This window comes from Equus caballus, chromosome 7 (genome assembly GCF_041296265.1).
Source record: "Equus caballus isolate H_3958 breed thoroughbred chromosome 7, TB-T2T, whole genome shotgun sequence".
NCBI classification, from domain to species: domain Eukaryota; kingdom Metazoa; phylum Chordata; class Mammalia; order Perissodactyla; family Equidae; genus Equus; species Equus caballus.
This window is the reverse complement of record NC_091690.1, coordinates 10,021,333-10,043,804: the sequence shown is the minus strand read 5'-3', so window position 1 is coordinate 10,043,804 and position 22,472 is coordinate 10,021,333. Positions and strand designations below refer to the sequence as shown.

Sequence of the window (22,472 nt, the reverse complement as noted above, 5' to 3'; positions counted from 1 at the left end):
GCTCCCGGCAGTCCAGAGCCAATCCTGATGTTCTCAAACTTTGTCTCTGGTGCTATGCTTCCTTTATTCAACCTTTAATGCCACTTGGTATGCATGTCACCCAATCCCCTTTACTACCATTTGAAATTTCCTCGGTTTTCACTCTCCTCCACTATTGTTCAAAATTATTCACTCTGATGGTGAATATTTAGATGCAAAAATGGATATAGTAGCTAAAATATATTGTTATGTGGAATTGCCTGGGACTTCACACACTTTATGTGGTTTACTCCTCTCAATAACTTTATGAGGCAGATGATAGCTTTATCTGTATTTTTTTTAATAGGAAACTAGACCCAGAATGGTTGGCTAGGATGCCAATTCATAGCTATAATAAAGATATTAGAATTTCTTTCCAAATATTAAATTATGAAACATTAATTTTGTACATAATTTAAAAAGTTAACTGGCAGTAAGCATATGGTAAAATACTTAGGGGGCTTGGCGGCTTTCTAATATCCTCAAAATATTCTCATTTCTATGTACTTGTGGACATAGTCTTAGCATGAGTATAAAACTGCCAGTACAGGCATGTGCTCAAATAGAATAAGCAAAATTCTTACTTATTGTATCCTTTATATGAAATGTAATTATTAGGTGATTACTTTTTTAGTCATTATACTCATAACTTCTGTGGCAAATAATGGGTATGGAAAATTAGGCTATAGCTTCTCCGAATTCTCCTTGAGCAATTGCCTCATTAGGCTGCATTCGCTTCTGTTTTAGTGATGACGATGGTATATGTCTGAGAAAATAAAACCTTTTAATGCACCAAAGGGGCATGCTGAGTTGTAGCCACACCTTCTCAAAAGTGTAGCTCTGTGAGGGAAGAATCCGTATTATATGTTTCTTCATAGACTTGTTCTCAGCAGCAAACTCTAAATCACAAAATGTCTGGCATTAGAAAGAAAAATGCACATAATCATTAAGTATTTGCAGCAAAACACACTTCTCGGTTTCTCCTTTTCTTTAATGTTGTTCTCTCTATCTTTCTATTTTACCAAAACCAAAATATCAGTAGCCTTCCCAGCACATTTCAGATCGTAAAGATAATTGCTAATTTCATGTCCTAAACATTTTGCTTTTCTTAGTTTCATTTGCAGTGCCACTGTAGAAGTTTATTATCTAGATGTCCATTCTCATTGTTGTTGATGTTAACATTGTTTTCTGCGTTTTGTATTTACTGAATGCCTGCAATGTTTTCAGCATTAGAGAGAATCCATACAAGGCTCAGATACTATTGTTACTTTTTGTAGAAAGGCAGCAGATAAACACGATGGTCTCTGACTATGTAAGTTATAGTATCTAAGTTGCCAGGGTTTTATCATTAATTAATTCTTCATCCTTATAGTTAATTCCACATAAATTACTCCAGTTATTTATTCTTTTAGCAATCAGAATATTAAAGAAGACCCAGAAGTAAAACGTAAGCAATAAATGATATATGAGAGTGCATGTTACAGTATGGAAAGAAGGAAGAGAATCTAACAGGTAATAGGCTTCATGATATTATTCTTGAAATATTAGAAGGCATTAGCTATGAAAAGGCCAAGCCAAGGTAATTTCAGGCAGAAGAAAGAACACATAGGAGCTGGCCAGTGGTGTAATGGTTAAGTTCACGTGCTCGATTCGGCCACCCGGGATTTGCCAGTTCAGATCTGAGGTGTGGAGCTACGTACCACTTAACAAGCTATGCTGTGGCAGGCATCCCACATATAAAAAAAAAAAACAGAAGAAGATGGGCACAGATGTTAGCTCAGGGCCAATCTTCTTCAGCATAAAGGGGAGGATTAGTGGCAAATGTTAGCTCAGGGCTAATCTTCCTCAAAAAAAAAACCCCCAAAACAAGAACATGTATAAGGCAATGTAGCTTAACAAAGACGATGGTTCTGAAAACAGGGAAGTGGGTGGCTTAGTGAGTCTGAATATACGCATGTGTAGGGTACTGACAAGAGATGAGGCTTTTGGTGTATCATTTAGATTTCATTCTGGAGCAAACTGAGAATGCATGAAATTTTCTTTTAAGTGAGAAGTGACCAAATCGTATAGCTTAATTTGTCATTTTTTTCAAATTGTTTCAGTTGAAAAAGAAGAGACAAGAGAGTGTAGGGGACTCCCAGCTACCTTCTGCTAGTATAGGAAAAAACGACCCAGATTGCACCCCTGTATCTGGAGGATTAATAGCACTTTCTTCTTTCATAACAACCACATAGCATTTATATGCACAGAAACTCTCTTGATATATTTTTGAAGAATTAGATCATAGTACTGCCCTACTCTATTCTGTTGGCTTTTATTTGGAAAGTAGAAGCCCTAATAGTGATATGGATAAAGGGGACTATTGTAAGGATTAGACTTCACACAATTGTGGGAGCTGGTAAAGAAATCTGTGAAAATATGCTACCTGTGTATCTGGTGATGAGTCTGTAATTGCCATAGGGCAGCAAGATCTACAGTTAAGATGAAAATGTTGGTGTGGAGCAGGAGAGCCAGGATAGATTGCACCTGTGCCACAGCCTCACTGCCTTCAACCGTGATGACGTAGGGGAGCTGTTGAGAAAGCTAGTGCTCTTTCCTACTGAACTACACACACACCTGGCTCAGGACTTAGAGAATGTAAAAAGGAAAATCCAATGGGAAGTAGGGGAGTTTGAGGCCTGAATTCTGCCACACCAACAAGTTGAGACAGTCAATCAGTGACAATGACTTATGCCACTTTAGGTAGACGCTACAAATCCTTTGCTATTTCATTTGTGATCAACCTAACATGAGCGCTACTAAGAAATGTTGGACAATTTAGTTCCATTTAGCTCAGGAGTGTTACAAAATCACCACCATCCACCTTTGTCAATGTGGAATCCCTACACAATTTCTCTAACCATATTTAAATTCCAGAGAAAGACAGTAGCAAACCATGCTTCGTGTTACATGAAGCAAGCGTCACCTTGTACAGCTGAAAATATACTATCCCTTCCCCCAAAGGAGAAAGGAGGACCTAAATATCATTTTTTCCATCTTTGAGTGATATCTTTCCTCTTCTAGGTCAATCACATTCCTCTTTGATATCTTGTGACTTATCTACTGAGATATTGTTAACCATTATTAATACAGCTTATGCTATACAGTAAGGGAATGGGAGAGGGCAGAAAAACAAAAAGAATTGGTTAATACAAAACCAAATATATTCACACAGAAATAAGAAAAGAAGGGGTCAGCCCAGTGGCATAGTGGTTAAGTTTGGCATGCTCTGCTTTGGTGACCTGGGTTTGCAGGTTTGGATTCCAGACACAGACCTACAGCACACATCAACCACAAAATAGAGGAAGATTGGCACAGATGTAAGCTCAGGGCTGATCTTTTTCATCAAAAAAAAGAAAAAGAAAAGAAAAAGAAATACTCATAACAAATACAGTCTATATTTGTGCAACTTTTTTCATGGGCTCATAGTTGGTATTTATAAAATACCAAGAAAAGAATAAATACCTTTCTTCTTCATTTTATACCCTGTTTTCCCTCAGCAAGTACCTAGGCTGGTCATGATGCCTTTGCTGGTAGGGTGACCCAAATATTCATTTCTATACAATCGGACTAATCCCTTATTGTGGGTTTTTAATATGTCCAAAAATTCTTTGATACTCATCATTTAAAGAGGTGGAGTTTAATTTCTCTTCCCTTGAGTATGGACTGTACTTAATGACCTACTTCTAATGAATAGAATATAGTAGATATGAAGACATGCCACTCCAAGATTAGGTTAAAAAAGACTGCAGCTTCCCATTTTGGGGGTACTCTCTCTTTCTCTAAGATCTAATCTTTTACTATGGAAATCCATATCATTATAGCCCTGTCGAGAAGCCCATACACTGAGAAAATGAAACCTCTGCCCACAAGCCGCATTAATGAACTTGGAATCAAATCCACCAATCCTCAAATGCAAAGACTGCTATTTGGACTGACATCTTGATTGCAAACTCACAAAGGACCCTGAACCAGAGCCATTCAACTAAGCCGCTCCCAGGATCTTGACCTTCAAAAATTGAGTTAATAAATGTTTGTTGTTTTAATCTGAAAAACTTTGAGATATTTTTAATGCAGCAATAGATCACTAATATCAATTTTTGTATCTGGAACTAGGATGCTGCCGTAACTGCAACATAAAAGGTGGAAATGGACTTAGAACTAGACAACGGACTTTGAGAAATGTTTAGTGAAAGCCTAGAGTACCTTGAACACACCATTTGTAGTTTGGACTTTGAGGATGCTGTGGATAAGAACTCTCCAGAAAGTGAAGAAAATGTTACTGGAAACTGGAGAAAAGGAGATCTTTGTTATATGGTGGCAGAAAGTTTAGCAACACTGTTGCTTGCAGTTATATGGAAAGTAGAAAATGTATCTAATGAGCTGGTTGATCTAGATAAGGAGATTGCCAACCAGAGAAATGCCACCTGTTTTTTTCTTGCTCTTTAGAGTGAAATGCAAGAGGATAGATAAAAACTAAGAAAGAACAAAGGAAATACAGTTAAACAATAAAGGGCCAGGACTTCATGATTTTGAAGTTCCTCAGCTTCATCAGAAGGCAAATGATGGTAAAATTAAGAAAGTATTCTGGAGGAAAGATTAAAGCCAGGGTCCTGCAAGACAAATCGAGTCTAAAGATGAAGCTGAGGGTGTCACTATAAAATCTCTTATTAAACCCTCAAAAGGATTAAAGGTAGTTTGTCAGGAGTACCTTTCCATAAAACAAAACCCCTTCTAAAGAAATGAAGGGCATACCTCATACAGCCTCTCAATCAAACAATATTGCTTCTAGGAAGCTTAATGGTATCACCTCTCAGCAGTAGCCCAAGGTAGAGAAGGGCTTAATCTTGAAGAGATATGTGGTTTTACCCTTTGTCAAATGAACCAAGCTTAAAATGATTTAAAGGGCTCCCAAAATATTTTAAGAGAGTTCTATTGAAAGTCTATCAGCTTGGACTGAAATGAACAGTAAGTAGAAAGTGAAGAGCCTATTGCAACCCTAAAACTTATTGAGAGGGAACAAACAGAAAACTACTCGGATGTCAACGTGTGATTGTTACCCTGATAACTGATATAGGAAAGAAAGAATGAATACTTCACTCTTTCCCTTTATTTTACAATTTTTCAAAATAATGAGTTTTTTCACAATATGCCCCAATTTTTTAATGTTCTGGAACATCATCATACTCTTCTGACGCTGCAATTAATCCAGAGACTTCTTTTAAGATCTTTCCATTTTTTCAGCTAGGTCACTAAAATGAGGAGTAAATGCTTCTGTTTGAGGTGTTTATTAAACTTTAATCTACCTTTAAATGTTTTTATCTCAAGGGGAAAGTCAGAATCCTCAAATCTACTTCCTGTAGAACTTTCTCTGTTTTGCTCCCTCTCTGTCTCCTATCCTGGTCTTCAGCCACCTTGTTCCAAAGAAAAGAGCCCTTCCTCCTAGTTGACAGTTTTGTTAAATCATGTAACTCTGCTGATATTGGTAAAGTTCTAAGTTCAAGACTATTAGATCTGTTTCTTCATATTAAAATGAGAATTTGGGAAATTTGGAGAGCTCTTTTTTTTCTCATTAAAGCTTTGATTTTGAAATAATAGCTTTGTTATGATTTCAAGAAAATACTTTAAAATGTAAATTCTTTTAATACAAAGCTAATGGTCTTCTTTTTGACTTGAGTGTTTGGGTTGATATAGACTAAAATGATTGATAGGGCATGAAAATATTTATAAAATATTTTTTAAAATATTATGTCCTTTATACATGCTAAACTAAGAACCTCACTATATGTGCCCGAATCTTCTGCAAATTAGACGTTCTACTAAGTGGGTTTTGATGATAACATGGTAGCATTTGCACAAGAACTCAGTAAGTCATCAGGATGCTCAGGTTTTACTAGTGGTTTGGTCATACCTCTGTTACTACTGAGTATGATGTTAACACACATTCAAGGCAAAACATGTTAACACATGTTGTCCCATTTGTTTTTCTCTGATGTCTTTTCTGTATTTGTGACAGATGAGTTCTACAATCAACTCTCTAAAATTCTGACTCTGTAGGCACAGGACAAGTGAATTATGATTTTAATTTGGGGAAGTCTATTATGAACTCTAATATTTGACCTTCTTCCCTTGTTGAATTTGTATTTATTTTAAAAAGCCTACAGTCTGAAACAAATTGTCCCTTTCATTCTAAACATGCATACTTTTTTAAAAGATAGAGAATTAGTTAGTCACTGTGAATTTTATCTAAACTCATTCAAACAGTATAACTTATCTACAGACAAAGTTCACATACTTTATTTTTACTTGTTGACCACCACACCGAAGTCTTCCTGATTAAGGAATCATTACAAATAACTTTTATGTATCTGTGATTAAAAATCTTTTTGAACAACATCTTCCTTCCATAGTATTAAGACAATTTTAACCTATTTTGTTAACATATCCCTCTATGTATTTCTTTGAAATATCCCATTTTATTAAACTTTCCTCATTACATTTTGTGAATTTAGCTACTATCTTTGAGAAATTTATTTTACTCAGTTACCCTTGGATATTCTGTTTTTATCTTATTGCTAGTTAAATACATATAGTATTTAGAAATTTTTTCCCTAAGTTTTTAAGTCTGCAGCTGTTAGAAAACCTTGATATTGATCTGAATAATTCCAATATAGATTATAATTCTGTAAGATTCCAAAATCTCGTCTTACTTTTGTAATGTTTTAAGGTACAGATAAATATTTTTCATTGACATCTGTCATCTTCTTCTTGCTCACAGAGAAGCTTAGAGACAAATAGAAGAGAAATTAAATGAAGAAAGAAGTGATTGTGCATGAAAGACAGATATCTTAAGAATCTAAGAATCCTTAATGTCTTGAGACAAAACCATCAAAATTTAGAGCGCAATGAAGGGAAACAGCAATCACATTACTGTGGTAGTGAGGGAAGGCGTAGACATTAAGACAGCTATCCTTCAACAAAAGAACCTTTCAGATGGAACAAAAGTAAACACCTAAGTGTGGTACTGAATCATACCCTTCAACCTTAGAAGCATTTCTTTAATTCTAAGGACAAGATGTTTTAAGCCTACGTATTTCGTGTTTTGGAGATGGAATGAACTTTGTAAATCTGCAGTCGGGATAAACAAATATTTGTCCTTTCAGGATATCCAGAGAACACTTTTTGCTTCTAAAGATGAACATCACCACATAATTTAGCTCAGGATAAGATAGATAAGAAGTTAATCTGCTGTCTAACCTCCTGAATTACTTCTCATTTAGAAGAGGAAATGATTAGGGTATTATTTGATGAATATCTTTTGCTTTCCTAAATCCATTTTTGATGTTACATTTCTAGAGTGTCTGAAGCATTGTGCTACTGCTAAAAAATCATTCACAACTCACTTGACCAATATTTTCAATATACATGAAATGCATTCCTAATATAAAACCAATATTTTCAATATGAATCTTAAACAGCCTTTATTATGTGGCAATAATGCTTCCAGATAGTATGAGCATAGCTTCTTAAGATTTAAAATTGTATTTCATGTTACTTTATTCATTTAGCATATTGAATTAGATGTGTATCCTTTGAAGAGTTAATGGACATAATTCATCCCTCCAGCTGCACCTGATGAACATTGATTGTTTTTCTATTCTATAAAAATAATAAGCAGGAAAGCAGAGTTTGGAAAACAACGTGAAGCTCTAACTGTGAGGAAGTCTTCAAATTATGGTATCAAATTATGTATCGCTTTGACAAATTAAGGAGCTGGCGACGCGGAGCAACACATTCTCAGAGAGGAATTAATTAGTACATACATTATCAGACCATGAAAAGCTCGAGTAATCTCTCCTCTGAAATAGCCTCTTTTGTCACTGTGCTTTGAATGAGAGATCGTTTTTCCCAACTATAAATCTAAATATATGAGTCCTACTTCTTTCCATGTGACAACTCAGGTAGGATGAGAAAAGACAACCCCAAGTTCTGCCCTGCAGCTCTCATTCCAGTGCTGTCTATTGGTGGAGGAGCTTCCCGATGACCCCCTGAGTCAGTGGGTAAATAAATAAATAAATAATCCTGAAGGTGGGCAGAGCACTGATGGCTGGATAGCAAGCTGTGGAGGAGTTTGAAAGGACAGAAGTGAAATCTCAAACTAATAAGAATATGTTTCCATGTTTTGCAGGCATAAAAAAAATTCCCTCTACCTAAAGTATTGCAAGTCATTAGATTCTGTTTTTCCTCCTTAGTCAAGGTGATTTTCTGGTGTTTTGTTTTCAATATTTTGTATTATAAAAACACTATATATTTTTGTTTTCAAAGTAGAAATTATATTAAAATTTCAAAGCTGCTTTTTCATGTTACGTTGCTCCAGATTGAGGCCTTGTCTCATCTTTTCCACTTGAAGTGTTGGTCTGCAGACTTCCTCTGGCTATTTATTTATTTATTTTTGCTATGCTATCTTATAATGCACACATATATAAGCTGAACATATGCAAGTGTATGCATGCTGACCATGTCTACTTTATCTCAATCTTATGCAGAAAAAGAACATCCTATGTTATTAATGTCAAACTATCAAAGAATGCTAAGACCTTCAATAAGTAAACAGTACAACTTACCCATTTTGTAAATATTTATTCAGACAATACATAATTAGTGCCGTGTCTAGTCAAAAAGCATGTGCCAGGGGCTGGCCCCATGGCATAGTGATTAAGTTCATGCACTCAACTCGGTGGCCTGGGGTTCACAGGTTCAGATCCTGGGTGCAAATCTACACACAATTCATCAAGACACGCTCTGGCGGCATCCCACATACAAAATAGAGGAAGATTGGCACAGATGTTAGCTCGGGGACAATCTTTCTCCAGCAAAAAGAGGAAGATTGGCAACAGATGTTAGCGCAGGGCCAATTTTCCTAAAAAAAAAAAAAGCATATGCCAAACTTTTATATTAAAAGAGTAGTTGGCAGGGGCTGGCCCCGTGGTCGAGTGGTTAAGTTCGCGCGCTCCGCTGCAGGCGGTCCAGTGTTTCGTTAGTTCGAATCCTGGGCGCGGACATGGCACTGCTCATCAGACCACGCTGAGGCAGCGTCCCACATGCCACAATTAGAAGAACCCACAACGAAGAATACACAACTATGTACCGGGGGGCTTTGGGGAGAAAAAGGAAAAAATAAAAAATCTTTAAAAAAAATAAAAGAGTAGTTGGCTAATGAAGACCAGGGTGAGAATGTGTGTGTAGTGAGATGCCAGGTTGGATTTTTAGTTATTCCTTGAAAGAGAGATACCAGAAAGTCACTTTGGAATCACTACATCTAACCCCTTGGTGAGTATGATCCCATTGGAATCACATGGGGGAAACTCCCTTAAAAAGTTAAATCAACTTTGTGTTCCTAAAATCAACTCCCTCTGAGACATGGGTGTTGAGATTAGCATCCCTTAGAAGGGTGGACAGACAACTTTATAGTCCAAGAACAGGGGTCCAGAAGGAGAGTTGCCCATAACTCCAGAAGAGAATGAGAAACAGAAATGATTTGGGGGGCTTTGAAATTAGTATTGCCTTTCCTAATAACAATACTGCTGAATAGGATAGGGGATTGCCCCAAGAATAAAGGACTGAAACTACCGCTAATTGTGTGGTGGGTAAATTAGCCAGAGCCTTTGTGCAATGTGTATGCTTCTGATCTGGCTTACATAAACTAGCCAGTAGAATACCTGTTGGGGAGTGCTTCCCCTCAAGTTATTGCAAAAGGCATTAAGCCTACATTTGACCCACCCTGTAAGACATCCTTACATTCTATGGGAATCATAGAAGTGAAGAAAGGAAGGAAGGACGGAGAGATGATGGAAGGAGGGAAGGAAGGAACAGAGGAAAGAAGGAGATAGGAGAAGAGGGAGAGAGAGATGAAGGGATGTTCTGGGCTTGCTTTTAGTGAAGCTGAATGAGATGATATTCAGACACTTGGAAATACACTTGTGGATTGGTATGGAAAGTTGATAAGCTAGTTTTTCCTAAGAAAGAAGCTCTGAGCCATAGAAGTAGGAAATTTTGGCCTTAGATATGATCATTTTTAAAATCTCCTGTAAGGAGTAAACAGGGCACAAGACCATGAGGGAAGAATCGTGTGGTATAGAGAAACTCATTTATGTGTGGGGATCTTTCCTTTTCTTCAACGCCCAAATCTATTTATTAAAGTTAGTGAGAAGCCTTATTGTTTTTAATGAAATAGAAAAGATTTTATTTTGTGATGCATTTGTAGTAATGAATTGAATTTTTTGAAAACTTTTAGGTTTTATTATTAAACAGAGAAATACAGTTGTCATTGGCTATTATTATTTTAAGAGGGAAAAATGCTCTATAGATTTTTTCTTTAACATTGGAAGAACTATGACTAATACCCAGGCACCACACTTTTAACAATAGATCCTTTCTTAAAGGATTCATTAGGAAAAGATCATGACATATATACTGTATATCTCCTACAACATGGAAATATTCCTTCATTCAGTAGTGAAGTCTTTTAACAGGGTTAAATCAATTAAAGTAAAACTAATAACCAGAGACTTTGAAATCCATGCTTGAACTGCTAGCTTGAATATGACATTTTTAAATGTCTGGTGTGCTTTTGAAAACCATTATTAGCATAGAATATCGTGCCTAAATATATTGTAATATCTGTTTCTTAACCTCTGTGGACATGATTAGCACAAATAACCCACCATCAGTTGCAGATTTTAGAGATAAAATTCGGATGTTTTCATATGAATATATTGCTATTAGCTCATTTTTCACTTGCTTCACACAGAATGTTTAATTAAAGCCAGTCTTCTCCAGGCATAGCTGCATTTCTGTCACACAGAAAGCTGGTGGAGAGGTTTGGCAGCTGTATAAATGAGATATGCTCTAGGAGTTGTGCTTTTCTTTTTTTTTCCACACAAACTCCTTCAAAAGATATGTATACCTCATTTTTTTATTAGTGTATGAGAGAAAAAAAATCTCTTTCTCTTAGAAAATCTGCTGCCACATTTATTGGTGTTTTTACTACCTTAATAAAACCCAGGGATTTGTTTTAAAAGATATGCATTATGGATTTTTCTTTGAGAAATTCAACAGTGAGCTTTAGTTAAACAAAGAATTATGCCTCTTCATTTTAAGCGAATTTAGTTTAAATATAGTAATTTGAAATATAAGTTTAGGCAGAATTTTAATTAGTTTATAAGCCCTGGGATGTATTTCTCAGTAATGCTGAGTGTTTTGAGTCTCTACTTTCAGACACACTCAGTATCAATTTTAGCATGATAAGCAACCTTGTCTTTCAAGCATTCTACAGTCAAAGAAAGAAGATTATTGTTGAATCTAGTCACAATATTAACTCTCTGTTACCTGGATATTATAAGCTGATCCAGAAGATCAGAGAGATCTTGCATTACATCTGAAAAAGTTCCAAGTTAAAAGCGAACTGGAACATGGAGTTGCTAAGAGATAGTTGGTTTCTTGGACAACACATCTCTGTATCCAGGGAAAGAGCTAAGAGATTAAGCACTGCCTCTGTTTAAATTCATATGATGCATTACAAAGACATAGTGTTAGTAAAGAATGACAATATTAGCAGCTCTATGATTATATAATATACTAATAACTACTAACGTTTATTGAACATCCGTTACATACTGGGTGCTGTGCTAAGACTTTACATTTACTTTCTTCTTAAGCACTCACAACAGCCTATAGTTTGCTGTTTCCTCACATTTTCCAGTGAGGAAAATGAGACTTAAAATTTTTAAATAATGTACCTAGACACCAATCAGCTTAGAAGTGACATAAGAAAGATTCTGATTCAGGCCTATCCATGTCTAGAGTTCAAATATTTAACCTCTTTGCTATATTGCTAAATGACATTTACTCTGGTAATTTGACATACGACTGCTACTACTAACAGCTAACATTTATTAAACGTTTGCTAGACACTCTTTTAAATGATGCCTATATAGATTCTTATATAGATTCTACTATCCCACCAACTACTATCAATAGGACCTATGATATTTGTTTTATCAAATATACAATCCCAGTAATATGCCTAACAGAAATATGTATGTGTATATATTTATATATATGTAGATACATATACATACACACATTACATGCACACACAGAAATATGTGTGGAATTTTTATAGTACCCTACTTGCAATAATCCAAAACGAGAAAATATCTAAACATCTATCAGTGGTTGAATGGATACATAAGTTTTGATATTATTTATTTATTTTTCTGAGGGAGACTCGCCCTGAGCTAACATCTGTTACCAATCGTCCTCTATTTCGTATGTAGGCCCCTGCCACATGGCGTAGGTCAGAGCCCAGGAACCGAACTTGGGCTGCCGAAGTGGAGTGTGCGAACTTAATCACTAGGCCACCAGGCTGGCCCTAAATTGTGGTATATTTAAAGGAAGTAATACTATACAGCGACATTATGTTATATGTCAAAAATAAAATGTTGAATGAAAGAAGCTAGATGCACAAAGTATGTACTAATCTCATTTTTATGAAATAGAAAAATAGACAAAAGCAATCTATGCTATTAGAAGTCAAGGTAATGATTGCACTTTGAGGTGAGGGAAGTGACTAGAAGGGAACACAGAGAAAGGATTCTGGGCTGCTTTGTTTTCTTTTTGAGTGGTGGTTTTATGCATATGTTCAGGATGTAAGTATTCATTAAACTGTATACTTGCTTTAAGTGTGTGTGTATAAATATATGCATATATAAAGCATTTTAATACTATGTTAAAGTTAAATCATGCTATGACCTCCTAATATCAGTTTTATGTTAACTGAACGTCTTTTTTCTGGGCTTTTCCTGTCATCATCATCTTCCCATAGCCTTCTTATTTTATTTCCTTGTTTCCTTATTCAAACTAGGCATACACTTCACCTAGTCTTTGTATCTTGAAAATATTATACCTTCTGTTCATGAAAAATAACTATAAACTTTGGAAAAACCTTTGTAAACATGAAAGGTTTAAAATATCCCAAATATCTTTAAATTTAGATAACATTTATGTTTATATTTGGACCTTATATCTGAAGATTGATGCTTAATATACTAAGCAGAGCTTCAAAAACATTTCATCTTTTAGTCACTTTCATCAGTTTACATTTCAAAATTAAAGTTCATTTATTTTCATTCACTTTCTCTCTCTTAATTATTTCATTTTAAATGTACCATAAAAATAAAACTTTTATTAAGTTTTAGAAATTTGTAATACAGAAAACCTGAGCCTCAAAAGAGCTTTAAAAATTAATATACATTGGGGCCAACCCTATGGAGTAACGGCTAAGTTCAGTGCACTCTGCATTGGCAGCCTGGGTTCGTGGTTTGGATCCTGGGGGCAGACCTACACTACCTGTCAGCCATGCTGTGGTGGTGACCCACATATAAAGTGGAGGAAGACTGGCACAGATGTTAGCTCAGGGCTAATCTTCCTCAAGCAAAAAACCAAACCAAACCAAAACAAACGAATATACATTTATATTAATAAACAATAGAAATACTATAAATTATGTTTTTAATCTCACCATCTTGATGAAATGCTGATGTTACCATTTAGCTTACTGACTGCTATAACTTAAGCATTTTTACCATAATATCTGACTTTTCTCCAGTTTTTTAAAAGTTATTTTTTCAAAATATATATTACGTCTACTATGTAACAGGCCCTCTTCCAGTCAGTGCTGATACAGCAGTGAATACAGAAGAAAAAATCTCTGCCCTTAAATACCTTGCATACTAGTGAGAGTGGGAAGTTATATACAATAAAATATGAAATAAATACATAATATTTCAAATGTTGATTAAATCTAGCAGAGAATTTGAAGCAATGGGGTAAAGAAGAGTGGCTATTTTAAAAGAGTATTCAAGAAAGGCCCCTTTAATAAGGTGACCATTTTAGCAGAGACCAGAAAGAAGTGAGGACCGAGAAAAACAGATGTCTGTGAGAAGAGCAATAAAGATGGAGGGAAGAGCAAGGACCAAGGTTTCAGGATGGGATCAAGGCTGAGGCAGCGCTTTGGTATCTGCTTTCATTTACTCAAGTAGCCAGAGGCCCGGTCTTGGATGATCTTGTAGGCCATTATAAGGAATTTGACTTTTGTTCTGAAGGACATAGGAAGCCACTAGGAGGATTTTGAGATGTATGGTAAGATGATTTGTACTACATTTTAAAAGGACCACTCTGGATTCAGTGTTGAAAACAGACCGTAAGTTCTGTGTGTGTATTTGATAGTGGTGGTGGCGAGAAAAATGCTGTAAGGGTCAAACAGAGATGAAACACAATTGCCATAAATCAATAGAGAAGAGGTGGTGGTAACGGGTTTGTGTTTTAAAAGTGTAAAAGGAGAGGGAAGATACTGAATGCATTTTAAAAGCATTCCTTTCCAAATTTATCATTGTATACCCAGTATCTTATTAATACAAACTTCTCAAAATACTTGCTGAAAGAATAAATAGCCCCTCACATAATCCTTTTCTCTTTAGTTGTCCCCAACTGTGCTCTCAGGTCACTGCCAATTGTAGAAATTTCCTTGCCATTACTCTGAGTTAATTGCCCCTTGTGCATGCCCTCAGTATCCTATACATACTTCCATCATGATTCTTCCCAGTATTTCCTCTTCATGGAGAGCATGGTTAGAGGATCTTGAGCAGTGCTGTCCAACAGAAATTCAGTGTGAGCCATGCATGTAATTTAAAGTTTCTGGAGCTAACAATAAACCAAGTAAAAACAAATGGGGCAAACTAATTTTCTGATACATTTTATGTATCCTGATTTATCCAAAATATCCTCATTTCAACATGTATTCATATAAAAAAAATCAATGAGATATTGTACGTGTCCTTTTTTTGTGGTAAGTTTTCCAAGTCTGCTGTGTATTTTATACTTGCAGCACAGCTCACTTCAAATGCCAAAGTTTCAAGAGGAAAACTTAATTTGTACTTATGGTTAATAAAGTTTATGGTTGAAAATGTAAATTTCTATACTCGAGTTGTTCCAAGCATACCTAAAAGTCTTCAAGTAACTGATTTGAGAATCAGTTTTAAATTCAAATTTAAAATGAAGTAAAATGAAAATTCAGTTCCTCAGTCCGTCCAGCTGCCTTTCGAGTGGTCACTGCCCATGTGTGGCTAGTGGCTACTATATTGGTTAGTGAGGGTCTAGAAAATAAATTTCTTTGTCTTAATATATAAAGACAGCATAGCATAATGAAACATAATGATATATATGTGGAGCAAGAGATAAAAGAAAAAACACCAGTTAGCATAGTTTGTGAGATGTTTTTATCCCCAGCCACATTCAATTGCACAAGTAAAGTCATGGCATAGGCAGAAAGACAGTTTTAATTAGGATTCGAGTTTTGCCAAGAGAATACGTTAGAAAAGAAGCAGATGAAAGAACTTGAGTGCATTAAGTAAGACAGCAGTGATAATGATGGACTATAGAAGGTAAGCTTGTTAAAGCCATAATATTCCTGCCAAAAATATATGTTCGGAATGTAATGAGGAAACATAAGACCAATAGATTTGAATGACATTTGACAAAATAACTGGCCTATATTCTTCAAAATGTAAAGGTCATAGAAGACAAAGATAGACTGAGGAAATATGCCAGACTGAAGGACGTTGAAGAGATGTGACATCTAAATGCAATGTGGAATTCTAGATTAGATTTTGAACTGGGAAAACATAGTTATTCTAGATATAGTTGAAAAAATTAGTGAAATTTGATTGTCTAAGGTAGATTAAATAAAGGTATTAACTGTAAATCTCTGATTTTGATCATTGTACTACAGCTATGAAAGAGAATCTCTTTCTTCTCACAAATACACACTGAAGTATTGGAATAAAAGGACACAACGTTGTCTACAACTTATGCCCAAAAGATTTGGAGAGAAAATGGAGATAGGACAAGAGAGAAAAGTAGGAATGGCAAGAGTGCAAAACAATGATAAAATAAATGGGACAACTTACTAATTGTTAATCTAGCTAAAGGGTATATAGGACTTATTTGTACTATTCTTATCATTTTTCTGTAAATTTATAAATATATTAAAGTCACAAAAATATTAATAATGAGTGTTCATTCATTCATTCATTTACCCATTCAAGACACTTTTCTGGGTGCCAACTTTGTGCCTAGTTTCGCCATCAGAAGAGATACTTTGGTGAATCAGACAGGCATGTTCCATTTTCTTATAGATTTTTTGTTTGGATTTCAACTGATCTTTTCTATTATTATTTATGAATTTTAACTTTTAATGTGAAAGTCATGATAGTGCAACAGGAAAAATATGAAGATGTTGTAATTGTAAGGTAATTCTTTATAGTAATTTTTATGAGAAGAATGAGATGAATGCTTAGCCATAAAAATCCACCTATTTTAGAATATGTGTTTTCATGCTTTGGATATAATATATAGATTTGAGTTTGTTTTCTCCTTCCTCTTCAGTGCTCATATAGTACCTTTCTATCACACGTACTACCCAATCAGACGGCAATAAATTGAACAAATCACTTTGGGCTTTCCACACTATGTATTGTGTGTATATCCATACAATGGAATATTATTCAGACAAAAACAACAGTGAAATTCCGATACATGCTACAACATGAGTGAATCTTTAAACTTTATGCTAAGGGTCTTAAGCCAGACACAAAAGGAAAACTATTGCATGATTCCAATTATATTAATTACCTAGAATATGCAAATTCATAGAGACAGAAGGTAGAATAGAGGATATCAGGGTCTGAGGGGAAGGAAGAACGGGGCATTATTGTTTAATAGGCACAGACTTTCTGCTTGGGATGATGAAAAAATTCTGGAAATAGATAGTGATGATGTTTATACAACATTGAAATGTACTAATGCCGTTGAACTGTACACTTAACAGTGGTTAAAATGGTAAATTTTATATATATCGACTTTAATGCAATAAAAGAACACACGTTTGTGTGTGTGAATTTTGGATAGGTTAAGCACTGTTTTTAGCTTCAGTATCCTGGTCTATGAAACAGAAACAGCAGTACTTATTTCGTAGGGCTGTATAGGGATTCAATAGATTATGTATATAATCCATCTAGCCTGTCACAGGGTAGCTATTTATTTTATGACTGTCATTGTGTTATATTGTGTGGAGAAGAGCAGGGGTCATAGAAATGCATATCAGAGCTAACAATTCCCTAATGTAGTGTTTTCAAAGTGTGTCCTGTGAAACACTAATCCCAAGAAAAACATTTAAGCAATAAAAACTAGTAGGGAAAACTTGGTTGAGAATTGCTGCATGTTACATCCATTTATTGGGCATTGATGGTAAAACTTGTGTTGTTAAAGCTTGCAAAAAGGCCTGCAATAAAGAAACCTATTTAACCTTTTTCAGAGTAGCAAGTATTTGAGTATCTGGCCATAGAATATCATTTTATAGATGTACTTTCTAATGCTTCATCAAGGTGTAATTTCACTAAGGATTTTTCCCTCCTACTTGTGGCTGAATTTTTGATTATTTTGGAAAGTTCTACAGTCCGTAATCACATGCTCTTCTTCAGGAAATTATTTCATGAAGAATATTTCAAGAAATTATTCCAAATATTTCATCAACATTGCTTCCACAAAATGGGGCAAATTGCCACACAGTTTATTCTTCTGTCCTTTTAGAAAAATCCTGGGTTAATATGATGATACAAGACCCAACAATGATAAATTTTTGCTCTACTATTGTTAGATCACTTGACCTGATATTACTATTTATGATCTCCCTAACAAAACTCCTTGGATATAGAAAACTTGAACTAGAATTTTCTTTGTTAAAAAAATAATGAGTGGGGGCCAGCCTGGTGGTGTAGGGGTTAAGTTCGCGCACTCTGCTTCAGCAGCCCAGGGTTCATGTGTTCAGATCCTAGACACGGACCTACACACTGCTCATCAAGCCATGCTGTGGCAGTGGCCCACATATAAAATAGAGGAAGATTGGCACAGCTGTTAGCTCAGGGCCAATCTTCCTCAACAACAACAACAACAACAAAAATAATAAGAAGAATGAATGAATAGATGGAGTAGAGGGCATATTTACGGTAGTAAAACTCTTCTTTATGATAGTGTATTGGTAGATACATGACATCGTGTGTTTGTCAACACCCGCAGAACTGTACAACACAAACAATAAATCTTAACGTAAACCTTGAAGTTTAGTTAGTAACAGTGTATCAATATTGGTTCTTCAATTGTTACAAATGTACTTCAATAATGCAGGATGTTAATAATAGAAACAGTGGAGCTGGCATTGGGGGTTGGGTGGAGGGTGGGGGCGGTGGGAGTATTCAGGAACTCCCTGTACTTTCTGAGCAATTTTTACATTAACTAAAATTTCTGTAAAAAATAAAGTCTAGCAAAAAAAAAATCAACGTTAAGAAAGAAAAAGAAAAAGAAAAAATATACATCTATGTGTATGTGTATATGTACGAATATATATTATGTATTTCTGCTGAATGTTTAATATATATTTTATCTTCTTGCTGAAGTGAGTGCATTTCAAGGAGTTTGAATATAAATCTTTTAATGCCACGAACACGGACAAGTTTTGATTACTTGGGCAATCGTACATCTATAATGAGGCAGTAATTGAATCCCGCTTTTACTAAATTTTCCAGGCAATCTCAATTCCTGTCCTGTCTATTGGTATCATGATGAATTAAGAGTGAGAATATTGGATACCATGGCTTTCTCTGATTACCAATAAGGCATATTTTGGCCTTTTATAGCAAATAAATTAAAAATTCCATAGATCAGAAAACAACAAATCAAAGAATTGAATGAAATATCACTAAACACATACACATACATTATTAACTTCCTCACAAAAAGCTTTGAAACAGGAATATAAGCAAGATGGCAAGTTTTTAATTAGGAACAATGAATATTTCTAAAATTCTTTCTTAGAAGAAAGAGATTAAAATAACTTATTTTAACAAGTTAGCATGAAGAGCATCACTCTTACAATGTCAAAGTAAGGCTTTGAACTGAGGCATTTAGTAGATTAAATATACTTCTCGGTTATACAGTCACAGTTCTGCCCAGGCTATCAGAAACAGGTGGAACATACTGCTCCATGTAACTCTAATAATCCAAGTCTATGCTGAATGTTCGTGAAGTTTTGCAAACTAGCCTACAGATGATAATAGAGATTGCTTGAGCAGTCCCTGAGATAAGGATTTACATGCAAGCAAATCATTTGGAAGATGAAAGAGGATAAGGGAGTGAGGAAGTTAGACAAGTGGGAGGGAAGGGAGAAATATGAGTTTATTATTGAGCTAATTATTACCATAGGATAATAACCATAGGTGGGCCATAGGAGTGCTGTGGGGAACATACGCTTCAGATCTATCCTGCCTGCAAATTGAGAGAGTTGGGGTTTGCACATCAACTTCCATCAGTTGGGTGAACCCCCCTCTCAGGTGGCATTGGTGCCCCAACACTCTGGCCTGGAGCACAGGAAGGGAAAGTGTATGTCAGTGGCTAGAGAAAGAATTCAGGTAAAGACATACATGTCTTGGAGGAAGGATTTTGGGCCGTGTGCATTAAAGTGATAAAAACAAAGAGATTCATTGGACACCTCCATCATCTACTCTAGTGATTAACATCTTATTAACTATCGTGTTGCCAAATTATTTTTATCATTGTTGTTTTTACTACTACTACTACTACTATTAGTTTAAAACAGAAGGTAGGCTGGAGAAAGAAGTATCCATGTCTTTTGTTAGGGGAACAAGGCAACCCGGGATCTGAACCTGCGAACCCCGGGCCGCTAAAGCGGAGTGTGCAGAACTTTAACCACTCGACCACATCTAGCTCGTCTGATGTTTCCCATGTAATGCTAAGGAGTTATGGCAGAGCATAGGGGACGCAAAAGATACTCCGTGGCGTTTCCTTTGGTTTCCGACGTAGCATTGGATTGGAGTCAGAGCTCAAAATCCCGAGCCAGATTAGGCGGATTCAAACCTTTTTCTAAATCTGTTTTTAATTGTGTGACCTAGGTTAAATTACCCTCCTGAGTCTCAGTTTCTTCATATGAAAAGCAGAGATGTAAGAATATATCTAATTTATAAGTTTATAGTGTGAATCAAATGAGTAGATAAACAGAATACTTTAAGACAACGTCTGGAATGTATTTGTAAACTATTATCAGAGTGTATGTGTGGGTGGATGGGGGTGTGTGTGTGTGTCTAGTCCTTTCCATTAACTAATATGTATCAGTTTCCTCCTTAACTAAGTTTATACAGTTGGGTTCAGAAAACTTAGAAAAAGTAGGGTCTTGAATGCCAGTCTTTGAGGAATTTATTTTAATTTGATAGTTTATTGTTTTGTCAGAGGAGAAATGAGAGAAAATTTACATAGCTGTGTTGATAAATATATTTTTTGTTTCAAAAGACATTTAACCTTTCTCCTGACTATTTGATTTATCTCACCTTTAATGTTTATTAGCATGAGTAGTTATGATAATCACCTTTAATTACCGCATAATGATTTATTAATAACCTGTTCTGTGTCACTACTCTGAGATTTAAGAAAAAAAATAGAAGACATCTTCAAGGAGATTTTAATTTATCTGAAGATCATTTCTTACTTATTATATTTGCTTGGATAGTTTGTTTCTGAGTGCTGTCATAACTGAGGTAATTGTTTTGTTTGCTATAATATTGCTCAATGGTAGAATGAAAATTCTGCTCGGAACTTGTAAAGTTGGATAAGTTGAATAGTTATAAACACTTAAAATCATTTAGATATATTCAAATTCATTTTTTCCAGAAGAGTTTTTGTCAGTAGATTTTGTCTAGAATGCTTAAGTGAATAGACTGTTATATTTGATTAAAAAGAAATAAAATGAGCACATTGAAAGCCATGACCCAATTCTTAAATATTTAATTATAGAAAATTATTCAGCACATCGAAAAAAATCAGTTACAAAAATAGCATTAGTTAGACTTTATGAATTGAAAAAACTTTCAAAAATATTTGATTACTTTGGAGAATACGCAATAGCTATGTAAATCAAGTATTTCAGTTTATAAATGTTTTAATTGTCGAATATATAATATTTTGAAAATTCCATGTTAGAATGGACTGCTATTTTAAAAGAAACTTTAAAAGTATTTTAAAATTAAACATTTAAAAGTGAACAATTCTGAAATAACAAAAAAGTATCTATTCTTTATGAAAATACTCAGTGGAAATATAGACAGACCACATTAGTGGATTAGAATGCAACCCATAATTCATATATTACAGTCTTTAGAACAAGAAAATCAACCTTCTACCCATCCCACCCCATTTCCCACTCTGAGCCTAATTTCTTTGGGAATACAAAGATAAATACAACATGGTCTCTGACCTCTTGAAAACTTGGTATGTTAAAATCAACTTAGGGACTGGCCTTATGGCTGAGTGGTTAAGTTCATGCACTCCACTTCAGCGGCCCAGGGTTTGCCAGTTCAGATACTCAGCATGGACCTACACACTGCTCATCAAGCTGTGTTTTGGTGGCATCCCACATAGAAGAATCAGAATGACTTACACCTAGGATACACAACTATCTGGGGCTTTGGGGAGAAAAAAAAAAAGAGGAAGATTGGCAACAGATGTTAGCTCAGGGCTAATCTTCCTTACCATAAAAACCCCAAACAAAACAAATGGACTTAACCATTAACATCTTATGTTGAATTAATTGACTTTTTCCAACAATAAAGCTAATGAGAAAATGAGATATAGGAAATTTAAGGCTTAGTGGCACAGAGAAGCCTTAGATCACAAGTGTATAAGTAAATATAATTTATTCAGGCTTATTCAGAAGGCACACTCCAGTACAAATGATAGTAAAACCATAACAGTATGATGTCATTCATCCAATCATTTACTAAGTATAGATTAAGCACCAATGTCATGCTTCTCACTGAGCTTGGTACTGGGAAAGAAATAGTTACATAACTAAATAGGATAGGCTAATTTAATGAGTATAAAGAAATGAACAAATGAATGTAGGGTAATTTTGAAAATAAACTCAGATTGCATTCTTTGCCTAGGTCTAGCTGAGCCTCCCTTACAGTTACATTTCATATTGGTATATTCCTTCTAATAATATGAATTAATCATAATTAAGCTCTTTGAAGTCTGTATATACTCAATATTTTTATAGCTTTAAATTTATGGCCTCAGTTTAGCACTTACTCCTGTTTCCACTTTTCAATTTATTTTTGCCATCACTGTATGTGCTTATCTCATATTTTTCTTGTTCTTATAAAATCATCTAGCTAACAGTATTTTCTAGCAAATGCGTCATTTATTAATTTTTAATATTATTAAATGTTTTT

The 22,472-nt window shown here is 35.1% G+C and overlaps 1 long non-coding RNA gene across 1 annotated transcript in view; it reads left to right on the top strand.

Moving 5' to 3' along the window:
• LOC111774210 (uncharacterized) overlaps positions 1-22,472 on the top strand; it is a 116,461-nt gene that overhangs the window by 44,220 nt on the left and 49,769 nt on the right. The gene's annotated exons all lie outside the window — the stretch shown is intronic.